Here is a 17,724-nt window from a genome sequence, read left to right as displayed (position 1 = left end):
TGATCAGGATGGATAACAATAGGCTAACAAAGAAAATACTAAATCTCGCAGTGTCTCTAAGAAATCACATCATCAACTGCTACCAGAGTTGAAGCCAACAGACACACATGGACGTGGTGGTAATGGTGATTGTTTTAAGAGGAAATACAGCTCGCAACCATCATCTATTAACACTAATCGGGGAGAAAAATGGAAGGTGGTGGTGGTGCTGATGGTGTTGAGAGGAAGTACAACTTGGCAACCATCCTCTACACAGAGACACTAATCGAAGAGAGAAAATGGAAGGGGTCCGACACTTCGAAAAATGAAGACATCGGCCTAAGTAAAGAAATAAACAAAAATCTTCAGTAAATTGGTATAAATGAAATCTTGCAAGAGAGAAAATTCAGAAATCCCATAAACACAAATTTGCTGATCAACCTAAAAGACAAGCCATAGGATGGACGGAAGAACGCAAGACACAGTGAAAGGATGAAGAGATTTTGAGAAGACAAGAAGAAACATTATGCTAAATAAGTTCACACGCGCTCCTTAGTTGGGCAGAACGAATCAAGATGATGATTGTCCCGGGGTTTCCGTGGTTCACACAGGAATAAGAAACGTCTAGGTTGACCGGCTGGACAAGGAATTAACCAGAGCACAACTCAACACAACTACTTTGGAAATTTTATTTCTTTCCTTTTATTAAAATTGAGATAGAAAATCTGAAAAGCAACAAAATAGAACAGATTATTAATGATCCCCCTATGGGTGGGGGCGGTAGAATAACACCCACGGTATCCCCTGCCTGTCGTAAGAGGCGACTAAAAGGGGTCTCAGGGGCTCTGAACTTTGGAGCGTGGGTTGGCGACCACGGGGCCCTCAGCTGAGTCATGGCATTGCTTCCACTAACTTGTGCCAGGCTCCTCACCTTCATCTATCCTATCCGACCTCGATGCTATTAGGTTTGCGAGGGCTAGGGAGTCTTTCTTTTTCACGCCCTTCGTGGCCCTTGTTTTCCTTTGGCCGAAACCTTCATTTTTCGAAGTGTCGGACCCCTTCCATTCTTTCTCTCTGATTAGTGTTATATAGAGGATGGTTGCCTAGTTGTACTTCCTCTTAAAACAATAATCACCACCACCACTATTAATGAGCTTGTCAGCTCTAACAATAACAGGGACTTGGAAGAAAGCAACGGGAAACTACCTCACTCTTCATTTCCCTAGTATGTCTCTTCAGTGACACCTAGGCTACCTATGACAGCTGTTGATGGAGCTGTAGAGGATCAAACCAGCCTTCGGGCTTTGTTCTACTGTAGAATCCTTGAGCTGACGTTGCTATGGTTACGCAAACCCAACATGCAGAAGTCCGAAAATCTGGTACAAAACTTGAGATAATTATCTGTTTGTTGATTTACATAGAAAAGAGCATCATTGCTCTTGACAGGTACAAATAGTTTATAAACCATAGTCTAGCCTCGCGGAGTCCATCAGTTTCCTTTGAAAATGAAAATCCACAGCGTGTTTCCAGTCATTTAACCGGGTCAGGAATGGCATGAATGAAGCCCCATCTAGCGGCAAGGATAGGAATTTTGCCGAAGCCTGTCGCACTCCTCTGGGGCAATGATTAATGAATGACAGATGAAATGAAATGATATTGGAGAGTGTTGCTGGAATGAAAGATGTCAGGGAAAAACCGGAGTACCCGGAGAAAAACCTCTCACTTCCGCTTTGTCCAGCACAAATCTCACATGGAGTAACCGGGATTTGAACCACGGAAGCCAGCGGTGAGAGGCCAGCGCGCTGCCACCTGAGCCACGGAGGCTACCCATCATTGCATTTGTAGAATAAAAATTGCTATATACTTCTTCGATATAAAAGAAATGTAAGTTGAAGATTCACTGACGGTGGTTGCCAATGAGTTCAGAATAACATAGATATGGCGGTCGCTGAAGCAGAGTATTGCGTCCGTCGCATCTTAGCAAAAATCTCCGTGCCGCCAGTGAGTACACATCATCAACTGCTACCAGAGTTGAAGCCAACAGACACGCATGGACGTGGTGGTGATGGTGATTGTTTTAAGAGGAAATACAACTCGCAACCATCATCTATTAACACTAATCGGGGAGAAAAAAGGAAGGTGGTGGTGGTGCTGATGGTGTTGAGAGGAAGTACAACTTGGCAACCATCCTCTATATAGAACACTAATCGAAGAGAGAAAATGGAAGGGATCCGACACTTCGAAAAATGAAGACATCGGCCTAAGGAAGGAAAGGGCCACGAAGGGCGTGAAAATGAGACTCCTTCGGCCTGAGTGTTCTAACACCGTCGGGTTCGGGAAAGAACAAGTGTTGACCAATGGAGGTTGGATAGATGAAAGTGAGGAGCCTGGCACGAGTGGAAGCAACGCCAGGACCAAGATAAGGGCTCCGTGGTCGCCAACACACCCTGGGGGCCCATTCAGTTGCCTCTTATGACAAACAGGGGATACAGTGGGTGTTATTCTATCACCCCTACCCACAGGGGGCCAATATGAACTGGGCCAGCAGGGAGAGAAATAGCACCGATGAAATGTTAATTCAGACGGTTGAAGCGCTGGCCTCCTGACTCTTAACATGGCAGGTTCGATCCTCGCTTAGTCCGGTAGTATTTGATGGTGCACAAATACATTAGACTCGCGTTGGTAGATTTAAGAGCCCCGGGGGACCCATTCAGTCGCCTCTTTCGACAGGCAGGTATTACCGTGGTTGCCACTGACCTCAGCCAGGATCAAATCCCCTATCTTTGGAACACGAGAGTAAGGCCGAAACTACTGTGCTACTGAAAAGTCACGTCCTTGTGGTTCGATCTGCACGTAAAACTGTAAGACGGCGGTGCTTACCGAGTGTATGCATATGTCTTTTCCGGTTTCACTCAGAGATGGCGCCATTGAACAGTACGCAGCGTATGAATTTGGCACATACGTCGCTTTGTTCGTCTGACATTAACCTACCAACGCACACAAGTTGAGTCCGCCAAACACTAGCGTCTGTGTTGTATCGTTCAGTGATCATGTCGACGTTTGTGCCTGAAAAATAAAATTCGCGGCACGCATTGCCTTTGTTATTCAATCAGAAGTAAAAAGTCTGTGGAAAGTCATCGTTTGCTGGTAGAAACATATGGTGAACACGCTCCGTCGATTAGAACATGAGACATGGTTTCGACAATTTAAACGTAGTGATTTCTATGTGAAAGATCAGTGCGCGCTCCGGACGATGATCCAACTCAAACTAAACAGCAACCGGGCAAGTTGGCCGTGCAGTTAGGGGGGGGGGGGGCGTGCAGCTGTGAGCTTGCATCCGGGAGATAGTGGGTTCGAGCCCCACTGTCGGCAGCCCTGAAGATGGTTTTCCATGGTTTCCCATTATCACACCAGGCAAATGCTGTACCTTAATTAAGGCCACGGCCGATTCCTCTTCTCCCCTAGGCCTTTCTTATCCCATCGTCGCCATAAGACCTATCTGTGTCGGAGCGACGTGAAGAAAGTTGTAAAACTCGACAGCAATTGGCACAAGCATTAAATGTGTCACAAGAAACAATCAGCAGACTTTTACGAGCAATAGGAAACTCAATAAATGGGTCCCACACGATTTTGAATGATCGGCAAATGGAAAATCGCATTGTCACTTGTGAAATGCTGTTTCAGCGCCGCGAAAGAAAATCAATTATATACCGAATTGTGACGGGTGACGGAAAAAGGATTTATTTTAAAAACCCGAAGCGGAGAAAATCCTGGCTGTCAACTGGCAAAGCCGGTCCTTCAACACCTGTGCCTAATCGCTTCGGCAAGATGACCATGCTTTGTGTCTGGTGGGACCAGAGCTGTATTGTGTATTATGAACTCTTGAAGCCCAGCGAAGCCGTTAATGCACAACGCTACTGCCAACAAAGATTAATGTAAATCACGCATTGATTGGAAGACGATCGGAATGGGCCAGAAGACATGGCAAAGTGAGGTGGTGGTGATTGTTTTAAGAGGAAGCACAACTAGGCAACTGTCCTCTATATAACACTAATCAGAGAGAAAAAAATGGAAGGCATTCGACACTTCGAAAAATGAAGGTATCGGCCAAAGAAAGACAAAGGCCACGAAGGGCGTGAAAATGAAAGATGCCTAGGCCTCGGGAACCTAATACCGTCGGGGTCGGAAAAGAACAAGAGTTGACCAAGAGAGGTGGGATAGGATAGTTGAAAGTGAGAAGCCTGGCACAAGTAAGTCGAAGGAATGCCAGGACTCAGCTGAGGGCCCCGTGGTATCACAGATATTTTCATGTATTTAAGAAATTGCGTTACGAGAAACTTCTATTACGCTCTCTCACAAGACTCTTACAGACACTTGAAGTGCGCCTGCGCTGTGAGTCGAGTGTATTGTTTCTACATTGATTGTTCCCCCTCCTGCCCCTTCCCCTTCCTTTCTCAAACTTAGTCTTGGTGGCTGGTTGTATCCAGCGTTAGATTCTCACTAATTATTTGTCGCTCTCTTGAGCAACTACTGGGAGGTTCCTTTCGAACCCAAGGCTTCTGGCCTGCGAACATCGGAGCGTAAGTCGTGAATGAATGTTGTATGTGTGTGTATTGAGTGAGAGGTTAATGCTTGTGGCCGCGAATGGGTGTGTAAGTGGATTTGAGTTGTGCTTCTGTGTGTGCTGTGCTGTTTGGATGGGCCGGGTTCGTAGTCCAGGGGCCTATGGCCAGTTAAAGGCCGTTTCTTTTTCTTTAATGTTAACGTTTAATATTACTTTCTAGTACTACTTGTTTCCATTATATTTTCTGGAGATAATAGATCTCCTGTTCTTTCTTGTACGTAAGAGGCCAATAGGAGTTTTTTGGTTTACTTTTGAAAGAGTGCTTCAGTTATAATGTTGTACATATGTTGTTGTCAGTGAATAAAAGACAGATGGATTTACAGATGGAAAGCTCCCTCACCTCGGTCCACCTAGCTTCCTCTCTGAGCATGTTCCTATTTTCCTAGGCCCTAATGCTATTACCTTCTCAGTGGACGCCAACCCACGCTCCAAAGTTCAGAGCCCCTGGGGCCCCTTTTAGTCTGCCTCATACGACAGGCAAGGGATATCGTGGGTGTTATTCTACCGCCCCCACCCACAGGGGGAATGGTAAAGTGATTTTGTTACACGACAGTGCGCTGTCTCGCACAACAAAACCAGTGAACGACACCTTGAAATCGCTTGGATGAGACATCTTTCCGCCGTACTGTCCCGACCTGGCGCTATCTGACTATCCCGTCTTCGCATCAATGGGGCACGCGCTCGCAGAGCAGCATTTCAGCTAATTTCGAGGAAGTTGGGAAATGGCTCGACGGTTTAACACAAAAGACAAGCAGTTTTTCTGGCATGGTATTCATAACTTACCTGAAGGATGGGTGATGTGTGCAGAAACCGATGGTCAATATTTTGAATAAACAAAAAATGTATTTACCTTGAAAATTTCGTGTTTCCTTTACCACAAAAACCGGAAGAAACGTATGCATACACGTGGTAGTAAAGATGGCAAACGAATATCGATATATCGGAAATATCGATATTCTGAGATGAAATTATCGTTATTTTAAGGTCCGATCAAGACCAACTACAATATCTCAGACCTTAACCGACCTATCGAAACTGTCCATAATGGCGGCAGCTGGAGTGCTAGCATGCGTTTGTTTTGATTTGTGTAAGCCGTGTTGTTACCAAATATTTATGGAAATTTGAATATTATTAATCGTACATGATATTTATTTATGGTCTTAAGAAGATTATAGATCATCTTTCAGTACCGTAAGAAGCTATTTGTTCTCAAAGAGCTTATTTATTCCAACAATGTCGGTGGTGATTAGGTTAATTTTGATTCTCGTGTTCTTCTCCGAAAGTACTTTCTTTATTTTTAGTTACCTATGCAATATGTTTATAGTTCAATGTGCTGTTTGCCTGGATGTAAGAGCTCAGTGTTCCCGTTTCCAATAGACCTAGTATTAAGGCAAAATTGGGTTAAGAGCATTCGTAAGGAAAACTTCGAAACGAATCATAGGACTAATAATGTTGTGTGCATTAATGATTTTATCATTTTTGAAATGAAATGTATTCTGAGGGAAGACATATAGGGCCTACCTATATAAGGTGGTGATCTAATTCCAGTGCCGCGCAAACTTCCGAAGTTAAAACTAATGATGCCTATCCTAGCATTTACCCTATCAGCCAACGTACCTTACTACAAAGAAAATTAAATCAGTCCCAGAAAGATCCCGAAAATCATGACCAAGATTTATGATCTAGAGACTAAATTAATCTTAAACGGTGGTGTAAGAATGATGTAACTTAATTGTCAACGTTTTACAGTGAACATGCGTAAACTAAACCTAACCCCATTTCCCGTGAGTTAACGTGAGGATTATGTTCTTTTTTATATAAAATACAATTATGCCATCAATTCTGATGAGTTTTAAGGTGACGAGTGCTTTAGACGGTCAAGTTTATCATACAAATATCGCTTGTACCAACTCAGCAATACAGGTGGATTTTGGAGGGTTGAAATTTTGTTGGGGAAATTTGTTTGCGTGTTTTACATAATGGGCTGTGGTTAATGGCGGTGTTACATAGTATTTCATGTAAGGTTAATAATGTACTTTGTTGACATCTATATCGTATTTGCTGACCGGAAATTCATATGTGAAATATTTTTATACTCTGTGTTTCAACCTTACGTTGATACAATAATTCTCCCTTCGTTTTTTCCCCTCTGAAATTTCATTTAGACTTACAATTCGTGATAACGCTACTTATGGTGTTTAATTATTCATATTTTGAGTTAGTGAGTTGCATTTCATGAGGTTCGACTTGTGATATTTTCTTTAGGTGACTAGGAATAAACATGCATAACCTTTCCCTCAACCTCTCATATGGCACGCCGATGTCCGCCATGTTTTTTTCTGCATTAGGGTCTGGTCCGATGTATTGTCGATATCGATATTTTGTGCCCAATATATCGATATTTCTGTCTAATTTAATACTTTTGGCTACGATTTGATTCTTTTTCAGACCTTTTCTATATTTGCATGCTACAGTTACGAAATTTGAATGTTAATTTCTCAATTCACTTCGGTAAATACAGTGATAATATCAAAACCCATTCATCGTGCATACCTTGTATGCATTGCTTTACACGTTAGCTAGGCAATACTTGAGCATTATAGCGACCTCTGTCCCAGCAGAGAGGCTGGTAACACCATCACGGAAAAGAGAAACCGATTAAATGGCAAAATGTTATCCAAGCTGTTTTTTCTAAATGGCTTACCTAAGAGGTATTTGAAATTGAGACAACCATGTTTTTTCACCAACAAATTGAATTGCAGTGCTGAAGAAGTTGGGAAGAAAGTTTATTATTTTATAGAGCTCTGATAATTACCTGATGTACTTTCGTACACAAATTATACGTTTGTAGTTTTTTCATATGGTTTTTCGGTGTAAGTTATTAGCTCGTTACTAGACGCCTTGCATTTATATTGTTTTTCTATGTATCATAACATCTTTCGGCTGTAAACGTTTATATAATGTCATTGTAGTGAAAGTCATGTTACTTCGTCATTGTTTTTAGCTTTTCTGATCTGTGTCAAGACTTACTAAAAACCTAATGAATCCTTTAATCATTGTGTTAAATGTAAAACTAGACTTACAATAATGGATAATAGCGATAATATTGATATCGATAACATCGATTATATCGATATTTTGAAGAACGATATTTCAATGACATCGATTTTTTTAAAAGCTTTGCGATCACTACATGGTGTTCGAGGTCGGTGCTGCGAGAAGAACTCTGACAGCCTTATATACTAAGTACCACTTATATCTAAATGCCTTCACATCACTATATATATATGTGTGATTCCAATAACGAATAGTTTGCAGGTATGACCACTTTATCGTACGTTGTTGTGTATTAAATTGAGTGGCTAGCATGAGTAAGATCTGTACCAGCGTCCAGTTTTTTATATTGTTATTCTATTTTTCCTTTAGTCTATTATTATTTACGAATTTCAGGATTCGTACTCAATAAATGCTACAGTGTATTCATCATCAAATTAGCGCAATCTAACTTCAAGAAATTGAAGCTCTCACACCTGACGGTGGAGCAGCGTGTGGCAGGGCAGCTAATACACTGTTCGAGCAGGACGTGTGAAGTCAAACGGTCGACAGTACATAGCTGATCACGTTGCTGGAGGGTTATTTTGAGTGCAAATGTTACAACAGATATGCGTAAAAAGGCAGGCGTCGATTTCCTGATGAAACTATACCATGTAAAATCGCCTTATATGATCTTGTTTGCGGGTAGGACATCGAAGTGGGAGACCGAATACTGTATCTGAGAACAGTTACATGTAAGAATTTTAAATCTTAGCCTATCTATATCCGCACAGTTTGAAAAATGTCCCCTATTTACATTGATGAGTACTGCAGAGTGAGCATTTTGCCAAACAGCTGCGATTTCAACATGCTCCGCTCGCTACAGTGATTCTCTCGTAGACGGTGGCGCCAATGCTACCTCTAGTGTATCATTTACTAACTCTTTGGTCACAACAGCTGCGAACACTACATAAAGCGCTGAAGGTGGCCAATCTAATGTACGCACGTATCGAGACAAGGCATCCAGGCTGGTGGTATGGTGGTGATTATTGCTTTAAGAGGCAGTACAACTAGGCAAGTGGAGGAGAAAAAAGTGGAAGGGATCCAACAATTCAAAAATGAAGATACCTGCAAACGGATGACGAGGGCCACGAAGGGCGTGAAAATGAAATACTCCCTAGCCCTCGCAAACCTAATAGCGTCGGGGTCGGAAAAGAACAAGAGTTGACCAAGGGAGGTCGGACAGGGTAGATTAAAGTTAGGAGCCTGGCACAAGTAAGTGGAAGCAATGCCATGACTCAGCTGAGGGCCCCGTGGTCGCCAACCCAAGCTCCAAAGTTCAGAGCCCCTGAGGCCCCTTTTAGTCGCTTCTTACGACAGGCAGGGTATACTGTGGGTGTTATTCTACCGCCCCCACTCACAGGGGGACAGTACCCGTGATTAGTACCATTGTGCGAAACACCACGGGTCTGTGCGTTGCCTGTGATTATTACCACTATATGAGCGACACCGTGGGTCTGCGTTGATTGTGATTAGTACCCACTATATGAGGAACACCATGGGAAAACCGGCGCCCGTGATTAGTACACCTAGGTGAGGAACAGCATGGGTTTGCCTTGCCTATGAGTGGCGCCATGATGTGAGAAACACCATAGGTCTGCGTTACCTGTGTAACGCACAATACTTGAGTAGTACCATAATGTGGGGAACACCGTGAGTCAACGTACTTTTGATAACTACCGCAACATGCGAAATACCATGGTTCTCCTTTACTAGCGATAAGTACCATTATGAGGGGCCGTGGACCTGGATTTCGGACCCCTTTAGACAAGCATCCTCGATTCAGGATTGTGCTTTAGAAGCAGTCCCTTGGTCATTAACACTTTTGTTTATGATAGTTTCTGGGTCGAATCCACTGATTGTTTTAAATTCATATTCATCCATTCATTCTACATCACACTTTTTATTCTGGTCACCGGATGATTTTGAACTTTTAAATTGTCATTACCTTCCGTGCCATTAGATGCCGATGACCTAAATGTTAGGCCTCTTTAAACAACAAGCATCATCACCACAAGGGCCACGAAGGGCGCGAAAATGAGTCTCCCTAGGCTTCGAGTGCTCTAATATAGTCGGGGTCGAAAAAGAACAAGAGTTGCCCAAGGGATGTCGGATAGGATAGATGAAAGTGAGGAGCCTGGTACAAGCAAGTGGAAGCAATGCCAGGACTCAGGTAAGGGCTCCGTGGTCGCTAACCCACGCTCCCAAGTCGAGAGCCCCTGGGGCCCCTTTCAGTCGCCTCTTACGACAGGCAGGGAATACCGTGGTTGTTATTCTACCCCTCCCACCCACAGGGCGAAAACAAAATTCAAGCATCTGTGTCTAGGAACACCGTGAAAGTAATTTGAGACGTAAAATAAATAATAGTATTTTCCCTAACGCAAAAGAACCGAGCAATACAGTCACAATCTGTCCACCAAGCGGACCGTGTTTCTGAACCCGACAAAGATATGTGGCTGAGTATGGGATTACATGTAAAACCAGAGGTCACGATATCCAAGTCACAAGCTAGCTTTTATCAGACATAATCAGATTCTTACTTTCCAATAAAATATTCCTCTCTACCCTCAGCGAATCACGATCACAATAAACACGAATCCTATTTGAAGTCATTCTCAGGTCACATTCCCTCAAAGCCCGCATTGTGATTCCGTGCAGGATTATGCGAATTTATGGCCAAGTTGGAGTTCATAGCCTTTAGAGCCATAAAATGGATTTCTGCTAGCACACTTTCAGAGTTATCAATTCAATATTCTGAACTGCACTAGGTTCCTTCACACGCCTTATACACGCTGAATGAACAAGTAATTTGGATCAAGAAACACTCTCTGAATGGGTTATTCTGGTGAGCTCGCTCCCTCGTCTCATTTCAGACAGACCCGCAATGGAAACGATGGTGGTGATTATTGTTTTAAGAGGAACTAAAACTAGGCAACCATCCTGTATATAACACTAATCAGAGAGAAGAAAATGGAAGGGATCTGACACTTCGAAAAATGAAGGTATCGGCTAAAGAAAGAAAAGGCCACAAAGGGCGTGAAAATGAGACTTCCTAGGCCTTCATACGTGATACCGTCGGGTACAGAAAAGAACAAGAGTTGACCAAGGGAGGTCTGATAGGATAGACGACAGTGAGGAGGCCGGCACAAGTAGGTAGGTGAAAGGAATTTCAGGACTCAGCTAAGGGCCCTGTGGTCGCCAACCCACGCTCCCAAGTTTAGAGCTCATGAGGTCCCTTTTAGTCAGCTATTACAACAGACAAATTATATCGTTGGTGTTACTCTACTGCCTCCACCCGCAGTGGGAGGGGTTCGAGAAAGAACAGGATCTGACAAAGAGAGGTCGGATAGGATAGACGAAAGTGAGGAACCTGACACAAGTGGAGGCAATGCGAGGACTCGGATAAGGGCCCCGTGGTCGCTAACCCACGCTCCCAAGTTAAAAGCCCCTCGGGCCCCTTTAAGTCGCCTCTTATGATAGGCTTGGATTTATTCTACCGCCCCCACACACAGGGGGAATGGAAGCGAGCTGTGTGTAGCATTTTAACCACATACTAGCTCTGCTTACACATCTGGCAGGACCGGAAATCGAACGCGGGCCTCAGAGGACGGCAGCTAATAATGGCGGTAACCGTTACGCTTCGGAGGCGGACGTTGTTCTGATGAAACCCCCTGTGGGTGGGGGATGCAGATGAAGAATTCACCCACGGTATCTCCTGCCTGTCATAAGAGGCGACTAAACGGGGTGACCAAGGGTTGATTAAATTAGAACCATGAAACTACTTGAGATTAGTACCATCACGTGGGGAACACCATGGGGCGCCTACACTTGCGAGTAGTACCACTATGTTAGGTACACGATAGGTTTGTGATTAGTAGCAACAGAGAATGGTTCACTGTGGGTTTACAGTATCTGTGATTAGTACCACTATATGCGGAACACCACGGGCTTACGTTACCTGTGATTAGTAGCACGATATAAGCGACACCACAGGCTTTCGTTGCCTGTGATTAGTACACCTATGTGAGGAACACCATGGGTTTGCGTTGCCTATGAGTGGCGCCATTATATGAGCAACGCCGTAGGTCTGCGTTTCCTGTGCGACGTAAAATACTTGTGAGTAGTACCATAACGTGTGGAATATCGTGAGTCTGCTCTGCTTTTGATTAGTATCGCAACATGAGAAATACCATGGTTCTACTTTACTAGCGATAAGACCGGGCGAGTTGGCCGTGCGCGTAGAGGCGCGCGGCTGTGAGCTTACATCCGGGAGATAGTAGGTTCGAATCCCACTATCGGCAGCCCTGAAGATGGTTTTCCGTGGTTTCCCATGTTCACACCAGGCAAATGCTGGGGCTATACCTTAAGGCCACGGCCGCTTCCTTCCAACTCCTAGGCCTTTCCTATCCCATCGTCGCCATAAGACCTATCTGTGTCGGTGCGACGTAAAGCCCCTAGCAAAAAAATACTAGCGATAAGTACCATTATGAGGGTCTGTTGACCTGGCATTTGGACCCCCTTTAAACAAAAATCATCATCGATTCAGTATTATGCTTTGGAAGCAGTCGTTTGATCCGTAGTACTAATTTTTCAGTATAGTTTCTGGGAAGGTGAGACGTTGCGGGTCGGATGCACTGATAGTTTAAAGTTCATAATCTTTGCTCATCGTCGTCTTTTTGACTTCGTCAGTGGCTCCATTTTGGAGTTATTTTTTTTCGTTTCAGTATAGTGGCCTGTTGCCATTTCTTGAGGGATGCAGTATTTCTTTTTTATCCGTCTCTTGGCACAGGCCAGAGCAAAGTGTAGCTTCTACCGCTCCCAGTCTCATCCATGGCTGTGATAATATGAAAGCTGCTGGGGTATGAGTGGTGATGAGTAATGACATTCGGAGCACAAATAGTGTCTTAGTGTTATGAAAGGTGTTGCTCATAGGGTCAGTCGTGCTGCAGCAGCACCTTCTGGTCCAGTGAGGAAAGCAATGGCAAACTACCTCACTCCTCATCTTGCCTAGTACGCCTCATTTGGGTTCTGCCATTGGTTTTTGTGGTTTCCATATAACTGCATAGCCTTTGGTGGTGCTATTTGAGGATCCAACCAGCCTCTGGTCGGATGACCTAACAGACAGGTAGTCAGTTGGATCCACTGATTATTTTTAATTCATATTCATCCATTCATTCTTCATCGCCATGTTTTCAATTCTTTTCAGTGGATGAATTTTGGACTTTTAAATTGTCATTGCATTTCGTCTCACTTCGTACCATTAGGGGCCGATAACCCAGGTGTTAGGCCCCTTTAAACGACAATCATCATCATCATCATCATCATATTCTGATGATAGAGGAATTCCTCTGAATTATTTATATCGGAAATGATGTAATGCAGATGTGCTTAGGGATTAGTGAGCTTTCTTGAGAAAAATATAACCTTAATATACGCACAATCGAGAATTCTTCCTTACCGAGATCGCCAGGAGGAGGTAGTCACGTTAGACTCAACTTCGTATTGTATTTATCTCCAGCATCGGCGTCGGATTTCAGCAGGTTATCTCAGTAGTTCGTTGATTACACATTTCGTAGGTGGGATTGGAGATAACCGTTGTGGTGGTGGTGGAGGAGGAGGAAGTGCAACTGGGCAACCATCCTCTATTAATATTAATCAGAGAAATAATGGAAGGAATACGACACTTCGAAAAATGAAGATATCGGCCAAAGACAGACAAGGGCCGCAAAGTGCGTGAAATTGGAAAAACTCCCTACGCCTCGGGAAACTGAAGCCGCCGGGGTCTGAAAAGAATAAGAGGTGACCAAGGGAGGTCAGATAGTATAGGTGAAAGTGAGGTTTCTGGCATAAGTAAATGAAAGCAATGCCAGGACTCAGCTAACGGTCCGATGGTTGTAACCCACGCTCTAAAGTTGAGGTGTCTCAGAGGCCCTTTTAGTCACCCTTACGACAGGCAGGCGATACTGTGGGTGTTATTCTACGCGCTAACGAAAATGCAAAACTGCCCTTACGAACTAATAAAGTAACTATACTACGATTCTACTTAGTATTATAAAGTTGGGTCAATTGTTACCACTTCACTTCACTGTCAATCCACAAGCTGATGCAGCCTATGACGTTCAATGCAAAATATTTAAAAAAATATAAGATGATGATAATTAGGCCTAATAAACGTACTTTACCGTATGAAACCAATATGGCGGCACAACAATTAGCTCATTCTCATGTCTACAAAAATTGGGTAAAATCTTTAAAAATATCTGTATATGGTCCACAAATTTTCGGTGAATTTATTAAGCAGTTTTCTTCATGACACTCTCTTCAGTTGTAATCTTCAGACATCTGGAACACTGCTTCAGTCTTTGATAACCCTCCGAAGTAAGTACCGTACGTATTTTGTGATTTTCCTTGTAGTTTCTGACTATTCTTTCCACTTGTTGCAAGTTCATGGTATGGGCCTAAATTTCCATGATAGGATGTTTGTCTCCTCTGCCCTGCCAGTGATGCCATCGTCTCTATGGCCTTACAGGTGAAGCTTCCACAGTGTATAGAAGTATTTAGTTTATTTTCCTGGTTGAACCGTGTTGCTTTCTGTTCTGTGATTGCTTCCTGGGAGACTGATTACCTCGGGTCGCGTTGGGGTATTATTCAGTCGCCTTGACAAAGAATACTGCAATGTATTCGAAACGTCGGCAAACTGTACGTAATGTATAGAAAACAACACTGTTCAATCCGGAAAATAAACTAAATAATGTCTCTATGGCCATTCTCCGTGGGCACGTTAAATCCCATACTGAAATGTGGTGAGAAATAATCACTCTTCGTAAGTTACTGTACCAGTCCTCGACAGTGTTTACAGATCTTCATAAACCATCTAGAATTTGTTTATATAGTTCTATGTCGCAGGATTAAATAAGGGTGGAACTATAAGACGCCTTTCATGATCTGGTCTGCTTCTAATGCAATAATTATTGACGTCTACATAATATCCTGCCTCTTCAATTTACTATTTCAGAGATGTAGCGTAGATATCTTCGTAGACTCCAAGTTATCAAGAGCGGTAAATGGCAGCACCAATTATTGTTGTTAAGATAACGTTCTTTCGTCTGTTTTCTGACGTCGATAAAGTTACTGTGTGGAGATGATACATGTACACACGATCATAAATACAATGCTGATATGTTTTACCGATTTACGATTCCAAACTGGATGTACATATTATTTATTTATTTATTTATTAATGCCTTTTTTCAGTGGCGAAGTTAGGGCTCGAGGCCCTCTCTTCCACTTAACCACATACTAATCAAAACCACACATAAAGTTATGAGATATTTAAAATAGTTAAAACCAAACAAAAAAATTAATAGAATTGAGAGCAATTTTAAATACATTACTAAGTTAATAATAAAACTAATTAAAAGTAAGAACTCTTAATGACTTATCCTCAGGCGCGCACACATTCATACTTCAACCATTCAGTTAGCTGTCCTCAGCAGGTAGTCTCGGCAGGTGACCTTAAACGTTTGTAAAGAGCTAGTTTCTCTGACCTGAGCTGGCAGGGAATTCCATAATCTGGAATAGAAAGAGTGGATCTGGAACGTGTATACTGTACACGAACATGACACTTGTTTACCCCGATGATCTATCAAAATCCTAGGAAGGAATTAAGATTGTGCTGTTATTAGTCGCTTAGCACGCGTCATAGAACCTCGTTGCCCCTCCTAGTTTGGTGCTGCGCTCTGGACCCACTCTTATGGTGGAATGCGCCCTAGCTAGGTGTTGCCACGAACTTACTAATAAAAAATCCTAATACAGTTGTTTAACACACATACATAAATGATATGAGTAAAGAAGAGGAATCAAAGATAAGACTTCCTGCGGATGTATAGAATAATAAATAAGTTACAAGCTTGTGAGCAACTGCAAAATGACCTCGATGATGTGAGATGGATAGTAGGCAATAGTATGTTTATAAATGGGGTTAAGTCAAGTTGTGAGTTTCACAAATATGAAAAGTCCCCTCAGTTTTAATTACTGCGTTGATGGGGTGAAAGTTCCTTATGGGGATCATAGAAAGTACCCTGGTGTTAATGTTGGGAAAGATCTTCATTGGGGTAATCATGTAAATGGGATTATAAATAAAGGGTACAGATCTTTGCACATGGTTATGAGAGTGTTTAGGGGTTGTAGTAAAGATGTAAAGTCTCTGGTAAGACCCCAACTAGAGTATGGTTCCAGTTTATGGGTCCCTCACCAGGATTATATGAGTCAAGAACTAGAAAAATCCAAAGAAAAGCAGCTCGATTTGTTCTGGGTGATTTCCGACAAAAGAGTAGCGTCACAAAAATGTTGCGAAATTTGGGCTGGGAAGACTTGGGAGAAAGGAGGACATCTGCAGCTCGACTAGGTGGTATGTTCCGAGCAGTCATTCGAGAGATGACGTAGAATGAAATTAGTAGACAAATAAAATTGAGTGAGATAAAATTGGAATTCAAGAGGACATATTGGGGGCGAATATTCGTTTATAGGAAGGAGAGTTAGGGATTGAATAACTTACCAAGGGAGATGTTAAATAAATTCCCAATTTCTTTGAAATCATTTAAGAAAACGCTAGGAAAACAACAGATAGGGAATCTGCCACCTGGGCGACTGTCCTAAATGCAGATTTTGGATTGATTGCTTGATTGCTTGATTGATTGCTTGATTGCTTGATTGCTTGATTGCTTGATTGATTGATTGATTGATTGATTGATTGATTGATTGATTGATTGATTGATTGATTGATTGATTGATTGATTGATTGATTGATTGATTGATTGATTGATTGATTGATTGATTGATTGATTGATTGATTGATTGATTGATTGATTGATTGATTGATTGATTGATTGATTGATTGATTGATTGATTGATTGAAGGTTAGTTTCTGATCAGTAAATGTTTGCGTCTTCTTTGGGGACATTTGTCCTAAGTAATTGGTCAATATGTCTTTTGATGTTATAATCATCGTCTAGCGGAATCTGGTAGTGTAAATGACCAAACTTTCAAATGACTACTCCATACTTCCATGACATTTTATTTCCCTTCATAGAATTTCACTTGGACTCTGTCTCCCACGCTTAGATTGCGGGCTTCACGAGTCTCTTCTTGATTTCTTTCGTGTTTGATTGGTCGAATACCGTCTAGTTCGACCCGTAATGGTCTGTTCAGGTACAATTCGGCTGGTGATTTTCCACAATCTAGAGGAGTAGCACGATATTTCAGAAGGACCGGGTGAGTTGGTCGTGCGGTTAGAGGCGCGTGGCTGTGAGCTTGCATCCGGGAGGTAGTGGGTTCGAATCCCACTGTCGGCAGCCCTGAAGATGGTTTTCCGTGGTTTCCCATTTTCACACAAGGCAAACGCTGGGGCTGTACCTTAATTAAGGCCACGGCCGCTTCCTTCCAACTCCTAGGCATTTCCTCTCCCATCGTCGCCATAAGACCTATCTGTGTCGGTGCTTAGCCTACAAGGAATACAAAGCCTGCTCATTCGCAGTGCTCTCTTCAGAAACAGTGTCCGCCTGGTAGTGCGCGCCTTGACCACTGCAGCGCAATAGTATTGCTAACGGCAGTTAAAACCAGCACAAACTTATCTCTACACTATACTTCCTGTGTATTATATACGTTACTGAGCAGAAAATAATAAATGTTCACCTTTTACCCCTAGGAGTTCAATTCAGCTGTGTATTTTCATTTCAGATGGCACACATAACTGTCGAAATTTGTCTAGCATTTAAAAGGATATAAGGTCTGCACTAGATATTTTTACTACCGCATCGTAGATTTTCAGTGAAAAGGAACTTTAACTATTTTCCTTGATATTTTCTTCTCATAAATTGTTTTTCTTCTCGAGAAGTATTCTCGGCGATACTCATCTACCATGCCATTCGCGTAGTTAGTGACAGAGGGATGCAGAAACTTCTGCAATATTATTCTGCTTTGTTCCTCAGGATGATCACTTATCCCACACTGTAGAATAGGACTTTTAG

At 42.7% G+C, this 17,724-nt stretch overlaps 1 protein-coding gene across 3 annotated transcripts in view; it reads left to right on the top strand.

Annotated features, from left to right (window-relative positions):
• Positions 1–17,724, top strand: part of LOC136877515 (anoctamin-7) — an 865,825-nt gene that overhangs the window by 748,443 nt on the left and 99,658 nt on the right. The gene's annotated exons all lie outside the window — the stretch shown is intronic.

The sequence above is a fragment of the Anabrus simplex genome, chromosome 7, assembly GCF_040414725.1.
Source record: "Anabrus simplex isolate iqAnaSimp1 chromosome 7, ASM4041472v1, whole genome shotgun sequence".
Classification (NCBI taxonomy): domain Eukaryota; kingdom Metazoa; phylum Arthropoda; class Insecta; order Orthoptera; family Tettigoniidae; genus Anabrus; species Anabrus simplex.
The sequence above is the reverse complement of the archived record's forward strand: the minus strand, read 5'-3'. Positions and strand labels throughout refer to the sequence as shown.